Here is a 17,080-nt window from a genome sequence, read left to right on the forward strand (position 1 = left end):
GGGGCTGAAGGGGCCGGGGCGGGGCCTCCGCGCATCGCGGGGCCGAGGGTCGCAGCGCCGGGCCGAGCTGGGCCGCGGACCCCGCTGGCGGCCGTTACCCCACGCGCTCCGCGCGCGTGCTGCGGAGGGGCGGGGCAGCCGGCGCGCGGCACGGGACGCCCGCCCCCGCGTAACGGGGAGGTGGCGGCCCCTGCCCTCCGCCCGCGCCGCGCAGCCCCTCCCCCCACGCCCCACCCTGGGGGCGGGGGCGGCGGAGGCCCCGCCCCCGAGGCCCCCTCCCCCCCGGCGCCCATTGGCGGGCGCCGCATCCCGTTAGCACCCGGGGCCCGGTCTCGCGATGCTGGGCCGCCGCCGCCGCCGCCATATTGTGACACTATTTTGATTTGGAGCGCAGCGAGCGGGGGGAGGGGGGGCCGGGAGCGACGCGCAGCCGGAGCGGTTCCAGCTGAGGACGGGAGCGGCGCCGCAGGCACCCACCCACCCACCCCGGCCTCCCCGCTGCTCCCGCCCGCGGCGGCAGCACGGACTCCCCCCTTCCCTTCCTCCTCCTCCTCGTCCTTCCCCCCCGGAGCGGAACGGCGGCGGCGGGAGGCTGCGGAGCGGGTCGGGTCGGCGGGGTCCCCCCTGCCGGGCGGAGGCGGCGGCGGCGCTGGTGGCGGCGGTAGCTGCCGTGGTGGGGGAGGCGGAGGAGGAGGAGGAGGAGGAGGAGGCGGAGGAGGAGGAGGCGGAGAAGCGGCGGCAGCGGCAGGGTAAGGCGGACCGCGCCGAGGCGGGCCTGGTGGCAGCTCCCCGGGCTGGTTTCCTGGCGGGGCTGGTCCCATCCCCGGGGGGCTGCAGGGAGAGGCGCGGGGGGCTGGCCCGGCCCGGCCCGCGGGCCCGAGAGGGGCAGGGGCCCGGGGCGCTGCCGGCGCCCCTCTCCTCGCCGCGGGCTCTGGCAGGGCGAGGGCAGGGGAGGCCTGCGCGCGGGGAGGGGGCAGCCCCCGGCACCCCGCTCATCCCGGCGTGGTGGGGCGGGGTGGGAGTCCGCCTCCCCGGCGGGGTGGGGAGGGGAGGGGAGGGGAGGGAGGAGGGCCGGCCCGGCCCGGGAAGCCACCGCGCAGCGGGGCGTCCAGCGAGGGATGGAAACTTATTTTCCTGCGCGGGGAGGGGTCCGGGCCCGCCGGCCGGGGGGCGCGGGGCGGCGTGCGTGGCGCTGGCCCCGGCCCCGGCCCCGGCCTGCCCCGCGGCGGGGGGCTGCGGCGGCCCGCGGAGGAGCGGAAGCAGCCGGCCAGCGGGCTGTCGCCTTGCGGGGCGAGGGAGGGCCGGGGGCCGGCCTGGCGCCTGGCAGGTGACAGGTGTGCCCGCGCTGGGCGAGGCTCCGCCATTTGCGGAGGAGGAACCAAGTGTCAGAGGTGCGAGCGCTCGGAGCCTGGCGTCTCTGCGGGGGCTGGCTGGGCTCGATTCCATATATAGTATATTTGGGACGTTAGTTTCCATTATTCGAGTCAGTTTAATTGTTGACTAGAAATTCTTGAAATGGTTCTGATAAGAGGGAGTTCGAAGAGAGGGGATGCATACGGTCTTTTTTTTTCTTTTCCCCATCGCTTTTTCTGTTTCGTCCCTCTGAGAGCCCTGGGAACGCTGCGCGGAGGTGCGTAGTACTTCGTCTCATTCATTGAAACGCTTGCGTTAACCGGACTGCGCGTTCAGCCTTTTAGATGTTGCGAGGCCTTCAGGACAGGGACCTTGTGTTCTTTGTACTGTACCTGGCACCTCAGCAGACTCTGGTTTCTGCCCAGCACCTGTAGGTGTTTCTGTGTTAGTGATAGTAAGTACATACTTAAAAAAGGAATTCTGAAGGAGTACTTCTTAGCAAGGAGTAGGTTTCAGGTGTGGTTTTCTAGTCATCGTAAGCTTTTAGGGTATTTGATATAGACTGAATAAAGCTGTTTCTGAAGTTCAACTGGAGAATGCTGAAAATGGTGTTGCATGTAATTTTCAGTACTCTGACTTATGTAGGTGTTTAAAAGACGTACGTTTGAAACCGAGTCGTTCTCTTAGACTGCTCAAATTGTTTTATATCAGAACTTTAGCCACCAAAATGGTACTGCACATGCACTGAAGTAAGGAGGGCTAGCGACTATAGCAATACCACTATATTCGTGATTGGCCACGATTTGCTGAAACCAGGAATAATTTTCAGCTTAACTAATGATTTACCAGATAAGCAGGCATTTGCATTTCATGTACATATTTCAATTATTTGTTCTTTATCTGTATTATTGCAATTGGGTTTTGTCAAACCTCAGAATTCTGGTATCTGCCTTTGGCAAGAGGGAAGTTCCACTGACAAATTAGGAGACATGTCATCAGCTTCAGTAAGTTCTGCCCTTCAATTTAAATGAAAGTTTCAGTCACTTGTGGCTGTTATCCCTATGTTAAACTTAGAGGCTCATCTGTAGATAGTATCTTGGCTTGCGCTGCAGCAGAATGGATGCTGAGCTGACTCTCGATTTCTTTTAAAAACTGAGAAGACCTGGGTGGTTTTTCTCATGTTGCTTCACAGGAGAACCTGCAAAGGGGAAGAGGGGAGGAAGGCCGTTAGAGAAGATACTCAGTTTCGGTCATCCCAATTTTGTTTCTGAGAGATGTTTGATAAAGCATCATCCCTGTCATTAAATGTGGGGGCAGTGCCGCCATCTTGCTATGCTACCCTTGTTTACACCAGCTTTCTGCGAAATGTAAACCTTTTTCCTTCTCAACATCAAGAGAAGTCAAAGGGTTCTTCTGTCTTCCTTTAAATTTGCTGATATAAAAATAGAATTGTTGAAAATGGGCATTCTTCCTATGACAGTCTCTTGGTAGAAACTTCTCTTTTCCAGCAGTGACAGGATGGAAGAAGATGGTGGTTTTTCTCACCGTGGCATTGCTTTGAAGGCTGAGGTCCTGTGTTGTTTTGTAATGGTCTTTGGCTTTATAGATAACTGGTGTGCTTTTCAAGCCTTGTAGAATTAAACCTGTCATCTGTTGAAGAGATTATTCTCAGAAAACTTATATATATATATATATATTTTTTTTTTTTTTTTTTTTTTGCTAGGCAGCTTAAAGAGCTTTTGGCAAACTATTTCTTTGTGAGAGTGTGCTTTGAAACATAAAACTAGGTTGCTCTTCATCCTGTTGCAAGTGCCACCTCCTTATCGTGATCTCCATGGCTGGAAACACTGGAAGAAATAAGCTGGTCAGATGAGACCTCAAGTTTATGAAATGACTGTAAATTTAGGACTGAGGGATCAGGCTGATCTTTTCTGAACTGCTGCAAGCGGAATGCTGAACGATGTTGCTGTTGGTGCTTTTACAGGAAATAGAACAAAAATTCCAGTGATTCAGAACTGGATTTTTTTTAAAGCTGTACTCAAAACTCAAATATTTAAATGATTGAAATGAAAGTTAACTTTATTCCCACTAATGTGTACGTGATTAAGTTTTTGTTGTTGTTGTTTTCTCTTTAATTGCATAGTAGGTTATCTCAACTGGAAAAGTATACGCTTTCTATTTCAAACAGGAAAAATGCTGGTGGATGTTCTAAAACATCTTGAGCCCTGCTTAGCAAACTGACCTGGGTTGGATTCCATGTATTTAAATGCAACTGTGAGAGTGAGAAAGCTGTCAGATTCACAATTGGATAATATTTTTTATAAACTCTTAATTGTAGTCAGAGGTGTCAGTATAATAGTTGTTTCAGTTTCACCCTCTCTTTAGAATGCTTACCAAAAAATCACTGTCATAATTAGTTAATGCTGTCCCTGACAAAAGCTTTTGTAGACCTTTTTCCTCATTATAGTAAAATTAGGAACCTACTTTCATTGAACTGATCAGCAAGCTCAACTCTCATACAAGAAAGTATTCCAAACAGTATACAGACATTTACTGAGTTCTTTCTAGCTTTGTGTTATGCTGCCTTTGGATTTTGGTGTTCCTTAATCAGTAGTAATCGGGTTCTAGCGAAACCAAGTGAAATGCTTGACATAGTTAAAGTTGAAAGATCTGTGTTGTTTGTATATGGTATCCTCATATTCTTGGAACGTCCGTTGTTAAATGAATGGCATCACTCAGGATGTTCTTGTTGCCATAGGTGCAGTTAAGGTGTAGTTAAATAGTTAATATTTTTAGAATGTGTTAGACTTTTTTTTTTGGTGGCAAGACGTTAAGCACAGCTTATGGTAATATGCTAAATAAACTTTGTTTAAGTTAGTATCTGGCCACAGAATTTAAAAAAAAAAAAAGAAATCCTTTTGTTTAAAATATGCATTATATTCTTAGAAAAATGCTATGTGTAATCAAGTTCTGTAGCAATATGGAAAATGTATAGCTCTTTCCTATTCTGAGCACAGATGAAGATCAAATTTCACTGTCTTTAATGATGAGTGGTTTAAAACTCATTCAGATCCTGATTGTACTATGAGCAGAATCTAGTTTTTCCATTATTTAAAAATAGGTGTTTCAGAATGGATGCAAAACTTGTGCTCCCTTCAGTGTTTAGAGAAGCATTAACTTGGGAACACACAGTGGTAGGGAAAAAAACCCATACATTTCTGTAGGTTACATATACAAGTTTTAAAAAAAAAAAAAAAAAAAAAAAAACAAAAACCCCGAACAGCCAAAACTGTGCATCTATTAGTCATGATATTGTTAGGCTTGCTAGATTTTACAAAAAACAGGACAAAGCCACTACATATGCTCACTGCTTTGATTTTCTTGAGTGAGATAAAACACTCAAATACTAAGTATCTAAAACTTGTTCCAGAATTAATCAAATCTGGTGCTATGTGCGTGCTGGCTTGTTGGTCTGCTGGGGCTGCCAGTGGAGAAGGCAGAGTTCCACCTGCTTTTCCACTCATTGAAGGCATGAATTCGAGTTTCTTTTTTCTACGAAGCTGCCAGTTCTCATTAAATTCATGGAAGCCTTTTTTTGTCTTTAAGACTTTTACACCTCCTTTAAAATGCACTTGAAAATTGTCGAAGGATGCAAATACTTATTAAGAGGACAAATAGAACGTGTAAGTGCAGTTTCTTTAAGAAACGTTAGTTAATTAGACATGCTAGAAAATAAATTTTTGCAGTTTGGGAGTTCAGAATCAACTGTTCTCACATGGATAAGATGTTCAGATGCATCTATTTTGTGTTGTGGGGTTTTTTTTAAGAAATAGAGTTACTGTTTGGTTTTATATATTTGTGTAGTGTATAAACCATCGTTAATTCACCTTTCTAAAGACACGAATCTTGAGCAATTATGTTTTCTTTAATCCTATTTCTCAATAAATTTTGAGCTCATCAGCTAATTTCAGCAAAGAAATTAGCCAAGGGGCAAGGTCTCAAAGATTTTATATTTTAATAACATTTCACAAGCTTTCTTAAAATTGATGGATTTGTTGAGTAAGGTCATCTCTTTAGGGGAAAGTTTTGCATGAATTTAGCAGTTACCTGTATTTAGCAATATTTGGCCTGCCAGTTGGCCAGCAAACCGTTGTCTGTGGGGTAAAGAACTAGCTATGAAGCGCAGTACTCTCTTCTTCAGTCAGTAGTTAGAGGACATGAGAGGTTAAGTATATTGTGGCTAGTGCTTGGAAGAGAGGGGTAAGATAATAGGCATCTGGGATAGAGGTGGAATGTGACTGCTTGGAACACGGGGGCATGGTTGAGACAGAATGCAAATCTGTGGGAAACGGGGCTTTGTTGGTTCTGCTATTTATGGGACAATGCCTTTAAGAGGAAGGTTAGCAGCAGCTGCCAGTTTTGGTTTACTAAACAAAAAGCATGTTACAATAGGTTCTTAAGAAGATGAATACTGAAGAAAAAAAAAAGAAGAGAAAAAAGGGTGAGATGTGCAAGGTAGCTGAGCAGAGTGCTGGGCTGCTAAGATCTTGTTGTAACAGTGGTACGCTTCTGACTACAGTGATAGAAACTCTTAGGGTAAGGTGGCTGTTAGATGTTTGGTGATATTGTTGCTTTCACGTACACAGGGCCTCTGCTGCTGTGCCTGCATACATGTTTGTATGGGTCTGATTCAACACAGGATTTCCCTAACACCTAGACTGACACAGTGCATGTAGCAGCACAGGGCAAGAATGTGCACGAGTAAGAGAGGATTTACTTAAGCTGCATAAGAAATACGTGTTATTCTCAAAATACTTTATCAAAAGCATTATTTTATTGTTACATCATATATAATTATAGTTTCCTTAGATAACATGACTTAGATGTTTGTCTCATGCTAATAGTATAATTCAGTGATGTGTCTGTGGACTGTCGCATGCAATGGTGTATTTAATAGACTCCTAGGTCTAATAGATTTATCTATGAAGATGAGCCATGGTAGTATCAGATTGTTTTAATAAGCCTGAAAATATTTGCTTTTTATTAAAATCTTTAGTCTATAATACATCTTTATGTAGTTCATTAAATCTTGAAATACGTATTTATCTGGTATACCTCTATTTTGTAGGTAGTGCTAGTAGAAACGGATAAGAAATCACTGGCAGATATGTGAAATATTCTTAACAGCAAGCTTTTAATTTTATTTGCTGCAGCATATCTTTATTGTTCAAGAAGATGTTTTGCTGTTATCAGGTATTTTCATAGGTGACTTGTAGAAAGATCAAGCCTAAATGTTTAGGGAGTAATTCTTAGGAAAATTCTTAGAGGCTGTCAAAGCCAGGGTTTTAGAATGCATTTTTCAAAGGAAATTGCATTGTATGTAAAAAAAAAAAAAATCTCATTTGTTGATCCATCTGTTTATGAATAAATTCTCAGCATGTCTTACTACTTCAGCAGGATAAACTAACTGAAAAAAAAACCACAGTAAGTTTCAGAACCTAACCATCCCACAATACATTAGTACTTGTTACCGATCCGATGCCTCAGAAGCTATGACTAATATGTACATCCAGATAAATCATCTGTTTTCCTAAGGCTGTTGGGGGGGATATCGATTTCTACTTTGTACTGAAGGTTAGAAATGCGGAAAAGTATTTTCCCGTGTAGGTCCTGAGCTTGATTTCCCCAGGTGGAAAAAGTTATGAACTGTTTCACCTACATAGGAAAAAAAAAAAGGCACACTTAAGAAAGATGAAGTTGGACGGTGTGGCATGTAATTGTGTCCTTTGTCAATTCATGTTGTGTTTAAACCCTTAAGAAAAGTTTCCTGTGTCAATGCTGTGCTATGTATCTCTTCTTACAGTACTCTCCTGGCTTTTTATAGCATTCATATTTTTTTATGTTTATTTTTTCTTGACTCTTTAAAAATCTCTCCCATGTGGAATTTATGTCCTCCAACCACGTTTTTACTGACATCCCATCATATTTGTAAGTGAGCTAGAAAAAAGGAGATCTGTTCATTCATATCCTTTCTTCACTCTCCCTTTCCCTTTCCTAGGCAATATAGAATATATATTTTACAATTGAAACATTAGTGCCCTCTTGTTTATACTTCTCTCTGGCATTCTTTTTTGTTCTAATCTTTTTTCGTGGAAACTTTTCTTGCTTCTTAAGAGACAGGTTCAGCACTTGCCGTTTCCTTCTCATTCTGTTTCCTCTTCAGTTGTGAAGTTTGCCACTACTCCATTTAGGCTTTCCTGAGAGAATGAGAGAGAAAAAGTGTCATGAGGTCTGTACTTGAATTTCTTCTAATTCATTCAACTGGTTCAAACTGCTACTTTCTGTTTGTTGAACAAACATTTGTTTTTTGAAAGGGAATGGTAGGCTGTCCTTCTTAGAGAGCCTTCTTTAATTGAACAGGTTTAAGCCTAGGAACAGGGAATCTCCAGGGCCTCAGCAAAAGTATCCTTAAAAACGCATTTTGGGTTGATAAGTAGAAAGCGGTATGTTTCACATTGGCTTATGAAGCTGCTTCAGTTAAAAAATTTGGTGTTTTATTCCCTTTTTAAAATATTGGTCTTGTCTTTGGTAAATGGGGATAAGATTTTTTGTATGTGTGTCTCAAACTGTGTATTTTAAACTGTCTTGCTGGAATAATTGCCAATACCAGATTATTATATTTTATTTATGCTTTGGTATTGGCTAAAGAGCTTGACTTGGATTAGGCCCTTTTGTGCAAAGCACTGTATAAATATTTATTAAATAAGTCAGTCCCAGAAGAGTTTGCAGTCCCATGAATAATAAAATTTGTTTACCCACATGCATATATTGGATTAGACAAAGACATTTAACAAAGTATTTGTGTTATCTTTCATCTATTATGCCTGTTAGTTCTTCAGTCATTTTAAACTGTGCCAATCTTAAAAAATTAATTAAAACAGTCTTTAATAGCTGTAATTCATTTAGCTGTTTTGACACATGACTTCTAAGATTTGTCTGAACGATTCATGCAAGAATTATGAAATTACTTGGGTTAGACCCTCACCAGGTTGTATTCATTGGTAGCTGCTTAGAGTAAAGGTAGATGTATCAAAGCTAGGAATTCTGTTGAAGGTGGATCACATCTATGATGCTTGCACTTGGGGCTTCAGTCAGAATGAGAACATTTTTTTGTAAAATGAGTTGAATACAAGGAGGAACTTGACCAATAGCAAATTTTTAAGCAACATAACTTACTTTGTTGTGTATCTGAGTTATGATGTAGCTATGTATAAAAGGGGTTGCTAAAGAATTAGTTCCTGCTCCTCCACAAGAAGCACATTTTGATCTTCCTTTCCCAGGCCTAAAGAAGTGCAACAATTCTTAGATTCCTTTTCCACAGTATCTGGCGAAGGAGAATAAAATAAGTTGTAAGCAGCAGGAGAGAACTGTCATTCGGATTGTGGAAATTTCTGTTCTCTCCAGCCTCTTGTTTCTGGCAGGTGATGTGTTAAGCAGTAATGTTCAGAGAAAATACCCATTATTTGTTTCTTTTTTTTTTTTTTTTTTTTTTTCCCCTGCATGGGGTTGAAAACCCCTGTGGTTTCCAGACTGAAAGGAAAATATCAGTTCTCCCAGTAGTGCTTTCATACACATGCTGCAGAGGGGAAAAAAAAAATCAATATGATAATCTGTCATCTTCACTCTTCTGGTGATGTAGGTCTTGTCAAAGCTGTGAATGGTACCAACATGGCTGCATCATTATGGATGCATGAAAGTATCATCCTTCTGTAATGTAGCTGTGTGCATGCAGAGGTTGCTAGTGTAGCTGCAGTTATGCATGCAAAATGGTGTTATTTTTCTGGAAGAGCTTCAGCCTTGACTTGGGTGAGTAGTTTTGGTTTATTGATACAAAATATGCTTTTGCTGCCATGAAAGGAATGCTTGACCTCTTTTGTCAGTATTTCTATGTAAATGAGATACTCTTGGACTAATATAACAAAATGGCTTTGAGATAGCAGGTTTAAAGCAGAGAATGGAAGAATGCAAGCATTTGTGAACATCAGGGGGCCAGTCTGATAGTTTGCTGTGACTGAAGAGGGAAGATTTCTTTCACTGACACAAGCAGCTGGGCTCTGGTACTTGTCTCATCTGTCTGTGAGCCAGGTCAGTCTATGTACCAGGGGTTAGAAAACTAACTAAAAAAAGTTGATTGCTATTTAACTGTCTTAGGTGATCTCATGGAGTGAGACTAACCTCTTGATACTGAGGAGCTGTTAGATCAGTTCAGTAGTTTCCTATAACTTCACACTGTGGGGGATGTTTTGCACTACAGCAGTGACAGTGTATGGATTTGTCATCCTTTCTGCTTGGTTCACTGGTGTGGTTTATAATAAAGTATGATCCCACAAATAGGTTTTTCCACACGACTGAGGTATGGCGAAGAAGTAGAGGAAGAGATAAGAGTTTATTAAGCTGGTATTGTTGATGAAGAAAGCCTCTTGTGAAGCTGTAGACCTAAGAATGGTGCTACAGTAGACAAGCAGGAAGACCAGTTCAAGAATTCATCTCTGCCCGTCTGTGATACTGCAGCTGTTTACAGTGTCACCAACTGAATCGCCAAAATGATGCAAATTAAAAGCTAGCCCCTCAAAAAGTAGGGCAGGAGCTAATTGAACTGACTTCACCACAGAACCCACATATGTGGATTCTGTGACTGTGTGAAATATTTACCAGTGGCCTACCTGGGAGAAAGACAGTAACAGTAATCTTTCTTCTGTTTTCTGGAGATAATCAAGGAGTCTTAAATGCTTTCAGCAGGCATGTTTTAATTAGCGAGCTTTAAGTGATGGTGCCTGTAACAATCCTAGCAGTCGTCTTTTTGTCAGTAAGAATGCCTAGATTTTTTTAAGCTGTTTAGTCTTTGAATGTTGTAGTCCAGTTTTGCAGTGGAGTAGGAAATTCAGGTCCCATTGAAACTGGTGAAAGTGTGGCTAATAGATAAGCATAACTGCAATGAGGTATGTAAACTATGGAAAGAAAGATGGAGAGAATCATTTAGAAAAGAGGTGCAGCGCTTGTTGACACTTGAGGAAAGATGTGGTTAAAATGGAATAGCAAAACAGATGTTTTGTAAAGATATTCCTGTTTCACCAGTGTACTGCAGGGGAGTATTATTTGAGCTGGCCTAGAGTTAGAGGCTTTTGTAACCTTTAATGGTTATGAGAGGAAACTGGTGAATCTATTAAATCATAATCTGCTGTTCAGCCATATTAGTGAATATAAAGCTTCATTTGAAGATGAGTAAATTAAAGTTAGTGTGTAGGTGTTCTCTTTCTTTAAATTGCAGATTTTGGATGGACTTTAGAACGTAACAGTAGTTGCCAATCTGGCCTGCATGTTGAGATTTCAGGCTCACAGATACTAACAACTTTTTCAAGCTAAATCTTAATGTAAGTGTCCATCTGTGTACAAAATGCTGTACAAAACACAAGTGTTTAAGCCTTCTAGGTGCTGAAGTTCAACATTACTTCTTTCTTTTTTCTTGGTTGTGTTTATTATATTGGTTTTGCTTAATTTTTTGTTGTGGATTTCAATTGCAAGTAAATTCCCTGCGACAGAGAGTATCTTAAAGTCAAAGTACCACCTAATGGTGTTAGCAGAGTTGATGGAGCTACAGGCTTCCTTCCTGTTGAGACTGGCCAAAAGAACAGGCCAAACTGTAGCTTGTGTTTCTTCAGTGTAGAGCCAATGGCAACTCTCCGGAATGTTTTTTCCACTCCCCATCAATGAGTGGGGAAATTCTTGCCAACGCAAATGAGATCTTGAGACCTTCAACTTGACTCAACATATTATAGTTCATACTGAAAAAAATACTTTAGCTAGAAAAATATCCAGAGTTATACTAGCATGAGATCTGGTTAATTAAAAAACAGTTGTCTTCTGGTTTGAAGTTTTTATGAGACTTAGAGCAAAATAGTATTTCAGCTTTGTCTGTGTGCCTTCAAGCTGCTGCCTGTGATAAGGGCAGGTCATCACCTTACACTGTCATGTCAATGGATGTTGCAGAATGCCTACAGTGACTGCTCAGACTGTCAAAATTCACTGATTTCAAAAGCATGTTCTCATTTCACATTTTACTATTGCAGTACAGCTTCTCTGGCTTCTGTAGCTTTGTTTTCTGATGTACATGAATGGACTAGGATTTTAAATTGATTTAGGAGAAGCCTAGCAGTGCAGCTTTGTTTGCCTTCTAAACTTAAGAATTTATTGTCATTGTTTTGTCATCCTTTCTGAACCTTTTGTGAGAAGGAAACTATATGTAATTGGAAGGAATAATACTTGTTCTGCTGTTCATTTATGGGGAAAAAAATTGTGCTTTTATCACAAAATTAAAGCGCAAGGGGTTTTTTGGTACCTTTGTTCTTGCCAGCTCCTGTGAGAAGTCCACATCTGCAGTTTTAAATTATGCCTGCCTGTAACCCACAGCTTAGTATTTTTGCAGGACAAGCATTAGAAAATTGGAATGGGTGAAAAATTGAATCCTTCTGAAATATGAAGCTAAGTATAATAGTTACGAATCCTTTGCCACTTTATCTGCATGATATTGTTCATCTTATCTTTCAAAAGTCGGTCTACTTCTATTAACAGGCCGCTTATCTTCATTGCAAATGCAAGAAATGTGTTAGTAGGTCTAAGCTGTGAAGAGCTATCCAGACTAGCAGAGCTACTTTTCCTCCATGGAGTTGTCTAATATTTGTTTTTATAAAATGGGATCTCACTGCTATCTTTAGTTTCCTGAAAACACCTGATATCTGGCTATATCGGTGATTAGAAGAGTAAACTTAAACATGGAGGCTTAACTGTCCTCATTTGTATGTACTTTTTATATTTTCAGTGTTTAACTCCAGTTGTAAAGAAAAAGATAAAACACAGCTAATTTCTTAGGTAAAGGCTATAAGGTGGTGTAATATCCAGAAAACACAGACGAAAGTCAAAATCTGAGTGGGAAGATAAGTGCTTTATAAAGGGAGTGGGAAATTATCTCATTTTTAGAATAATTGGCAAGTTAATAAAAAAATTCATTATTTTAGTAATTAGTTAAACAATAACTTTTTTACTCTTGACATGTATTAATATGTCTAAAATATTGGTGATTTTATAATTTAAAATATAGTTTGTTAGATTTCATGGTTTAATAATACGTGTATGTCAGTCTCGGCAAGAACCCTTTTCTATTTTTGCTGCTAGATGATAGCGTAATCTTGATTTCTAGCTTTTTAAACAATGGTTTACTTCCGCGCTTTCCCTCTGCCCCGCTGTCCATAGTTTGCAAGAAAGGAATAAAGATAAGATGGACAGAATCTTAGTTGCAAATTTTCTGTATTTTTTAATGTGGATTTTAGTCTTCTGTAAATCTTGCTGCTGTTGTGGGAGTCTTTTCTTCCCAAGCAGCGTGACAAAGTGGAGGACCTTACAAGGTTAAAAGCTCTTTACTCGCCTTGCGCTGTGAGGTGTCTTTTCTGTTGTTTCTCAACTTCCCTCTATTACTTTCCTCATCTGCCTTTTTCAGAGCAGGTTATTTTTTTTTTTTCCTCTTGACTATCTACTTGTCTTGTTAGTCTGTATCTGGTGTCAGGACCTTTATAAGGAGATACTGTTTAAGGTATAAAAGGTAGAAGATAGGTTAATTTGTAAAAGGATTAGTGGCTATCTTTTAAAGGTTATAAGAGCAGGAAACAATATGTATTGAGAAGCCTTGAATACTGGAGGCATTGCTGCTCTTCCCAGCTTTCCTCTCCCTTGTTGATCTCTTCTCCCTGAATCGTGTATGGAGTAAAGTGCAGAAAAAAGGGTCGGTGGTGTTAGTCCCTTACAGAGCAGAAATGCAGTAATCACGTCTTTCTTTCCTTTATAGAAGGTTGGAGAACCAGTAGCATTCTTCTCTTTGTTGAAGAAAGTTCGTAGTGAAACATGGGAAACTCAGGGGGGGAAATAGTGAATTTTAAAATATATTATCTGTTCCTAGGTAGGAAATCTGTATTTTATACTAGAAGAAGAAAAGTATGCAAAAATAATTGGGAGCCAGAGGAACACCTGTTTAGACATCTGTCTGTTACTTTTCCCTACTTGTGTATAAAATATGCTCCTTGAAGAAAAGCGACAGGAAAAGTAAGTTGTATTGGCACCACCATGAGTATTTCTATTTGACTCTTGCCTATCAGTGTCTGTTACCTCATCTTGATGTAGGTTTTTTCCCAGGTTAATGGATTTTTGTTTATTTTTTCCTATTACTATGAAGTTGGCAGAAAATAAGTGGAAACTAGAGGCTTCCTCCTAAATGTTGCAACGGTAGTCTTGGTTTTGTCGTTACATATGTTAGTTTGGGAGCTAACAGAGAAGAAAAAGAAAACAACCCCTAGTTTCCATGACCATGCTTCTCCCTTTCTTTCCCCTTTTCACTGGCAGCTATTGGGTCAAAGTTGTCCTCGGTTACCCTAGGTAGTTTCATGGGTGAAGATAACCACACTTAGATACAAAGTCAAGCTCTGTTAGCCTAAAAGTATGACAGCCCAGCTGTATAGGCCTCTTCCTAATATGGACACCCTCCCTATCCAAGGGCCTCAATTCCCCTTCTAGAGAAGAAGATAGACAGAAAAGGGGACTTCTGTGGCCCTTCTGTTCTTTATGGTACTGTGTTAAATAGCTGAAGGTCTTTCTTCCCTACCTCTTGGTGGTAGCTTCCCTCTTGGTGGTGTCCTACCAGCCCTTCTGAAACTCCTCCGCCTACTCTCACTTTAGGTGCCTCTTAACACAGTTGTTTCCAATTAGCTCCTCACAACTCAAGGAAGTGGTTTGCTGTTATTAACTCTTTTTGTGTTGCTTCTGTAGAACTTGTATGTCTCTTCCTTCCTCTTACCCTACAGGCCCACATTGTTGGTTGATTGTAACAGCTGCCAGAGACAGCTTTGTGTAGTTGGGCTAGATGTTTAACTTCCTAAGTGTTTATTCTAGTGCTAAGGTAATGTAAAATCAGAAAAGTCTCTTTTAATGTTGAGTACAACCTTGGTTTTTTCCCCTCCTCCAAGATTGCCCTCAGGAAGACTTAAGGGTGTGATTTGTAAATCAGTGTAAGTTGGCTCTGTTCCTTTCCCTGTGTTCACGCTGACATTCATCTGACTCAAAGCTAAACTAGCAGAAAATTAACACTACTTCCCCCCCCCACCCCCGGTTTTGCTCCCTGAACTGGCTTGCTGCAGGATCGTCTGAGTGCCAGCATTGGCTTAGATCACAGGAGGGAGAGGGGGAATGCATGCCTGGGAGCCGGGGGAATGACAGTGGCAGTATTGAATTGTTTTGGAACTGCATTTTAAGGAGTGGCTGAAATACCCAGCCTTACTGTCATCGAAACATTATGAGTAAACAACTCAAGTCCTTGACTAAGATGAAAAAGGAATTTATTTTTTGCCAGTCTCGTTTTCAGTAGGTATTTACCCAAACGGTGGATTTACCAGTGACACCTCTCCTATCAATTAAAGAAATTCTGTAAGATTTCTGTAAAGAGGGGAAGAATGGAAAAGAAAATACTCAACCAGCCCGGAAGTAAAAGTATGTGTGTGACACAATCCTTTGTGCTTCTTGACCAGGGGAGAATAGCATGAGGGTTGCTGGAAATTCAGTCTCAAAGTTCATGAAATAAACTGAGATGATTCGCAAGGTGAGTCACCCATGGTAAATGAGAAGGGAGTAGAAGTTGCCCTATAGTTGCTCAGTTTATGATTAAAGAACAGGAGGGAAGCTGGAGCTCATGGTTCTTAGCTGCTTAGGTATCTGACTCCATGCCCACTGGTCCAGTTGCTTCAGACCTTTCATTCTGCTTGCATCTATTTCTGTGGGAAGTAGGTACTGATGAGACAGTCCCATGTCCTAAGTGCCTGATAGTGGTCACACGTTTTACTCTTTTGAATAATCAGTAGTGATAGGTGATACTGTCATATTTATTACAAAAGGCGAAAGTGTTTTGAAAATGGTCAGTGTACTTTCAAGGAGCGAGTAGATTTTTTTTCTTTGCTTATTAGCCTCCTTCCTACCCACCTCCCAGCTGATCAAATTGCTATGGGATGGGAGATGTCTGTAAGAGACTTCACCGTTTTGGAGGCTGCAGGACAAGATATCACTGGTCATGCCTGAGGAAAGCAAGAGAGTTTGATACTGCCTTGAGGCTTGTCCTACCCTGCCAGTTCCAAGTGTAATTGGAAAAACTTTTAAGTGTGGCAAAATGAAAAAAGGAGAGTTTTTAATTTTGATTATAAGTCATCTTCTCAGGAAAGTATGGGTAAAATAAAGTACAGCAGTGCACAAAACTGAGGATGTGTTCTGTTTGATCTTCAGACATATCTTTTAATCAGACATTTGGTTATTACACTATATCTTTAAGCCTGCTGTTCTCAGAAGATGACCTCTTTGAATAGACTCTAAGGATTTTCCCAAAATCCTTAAAATAGCCAAAAATGTTTGCCCCCATTAGAACAACTCTGCTTTTACCTAACTGAAGTACGAGAAACCTATGACTGATTGCTTCAGCCACTCATTTTCTACCTCAAAAAAACCTTTACGTTTCAAAAAGAAATAATTTTCTCTGACTTCTGCTTTTCAGTTTGATACAGATTTAGGCTTGACATGTATAATTTTGCATGGTATACTTTAATTGATACGTGAAACATTTTAATATACTGACAATGTTTATTTTCTGGATTGAAGTAGTCTGAGTGTTTCAAAGTGGTATTGTCTGTAATAAAACATTTTAATTGAAGCTGCTCTTGAGCAGAAAGAAATATGCTGTGTGTGAAAGGTGTAAAGAGGAAGACAGAGACTGCATTCTTTGAAAAGCTGGAGAACCTAATTTTCAGCCTGGATATTCTGAAGAAACTAGTTTTCGATTAGGCTTGAATGATGCATTTAATCTCTTTTATGGTTAGATTCCAATTCCATGACAATTCTGATTCAAGGTTCGTTCTTCACTTTTTAAATGAGGGAGAGGAGTTGGGAGTGTTTCATCACCAGTATTTTTATTTTTTTTCTAAGATGCCTGGTGATTACAGATGTTCATAAGGGAGAGGTTTGTTAAATTTCTTTCTTCAGCAGTTAAGGATAGTGATATTCTAAGTATCTTTGCTCTGTTCAAAGGGACCATGACTGTAGTTTTTAGGTATTTGCAATAGAATTACTTAAATGTCTTGGTAACATAATTCAATTATTTGGTTATTCCATGTGTTGTTTATTTTTACCTTTAACGTTATCTGTGGAGAACAGACGTTTGCTTTTATCAGTATTTGAGCAAATAGTGAGTCAGGGGCATCAGACTGTACAACTGTGTATGTGGAGCGAGGTCTTCTCTGATAATCTGTTCTGAGACTTTTACTTCTCTTTTCTCAGTTAGGATCATGTTGTTTACGCTTTTTTTTTCTTTCCTTGACACAAAAAGGGACTTTTTGTTGTTATTGTCCCTACATGTTTAATCCATCATCCAAACTTGTGTAGGTAGCTGCTGAGGCAATTTTCTTTTTGCAGCTCAGTCACCTCTCTCTTGGGACTGAGAGAATGAAATTTAAAATGTTGAAGACTGCTGGAATTGGAGGAGGAGAGACTGAACTTTGAGTCTTTAAATCGTGCTGGTGTCTTATGTTTTGAAGTAGATAAGAGTTTTAGCAGAGGGGTAGTAAAATTATCTTTCAAGAGCAGTTGCAGT

The 17,080-nt window shown here is 41.1% G+C and overlaps 1 protein-coding gene across 1 annotated transcript in view; it reads left to right on the forward strand.

Annotated features, from left to right (window-relative positions):
• Window positions 1–301: 301 nt before the first annotated feature.
• TAB2 (TGF-beta activated kinase 1 (MAP3K7) binding protein 2) overlaps window positions 302–17,080 on the forward strand; it is a 78,023-nt gene continuing 61,244 nt past the window's right edge. The window contains exon 1 of the mRNA XM_087774834.1: window positions 302–749. The gene's annotated coding sequence lies outside the window, so the exon portion shown is untranslated. The remainder of the gene's footprint in view (window positions 750–17,080) is intronic.

The sequence above is a fragment of the Nipponia nippon genome, unplaced genomic scaffold (genome assembly GCF_047370975.1).
Source record: "Nipponia nippon isolate SJK-2023a ecotype South Korea unplaced genomic scaffold, ASM4737097v1 scaffold_4, whole genome shotgun sequence".
NCBI lineage: Eukaryota > Metazoa > Chordata > Aves > Pelecaniformes > Threskiornithidae > Nipponia > Nipponia nippon.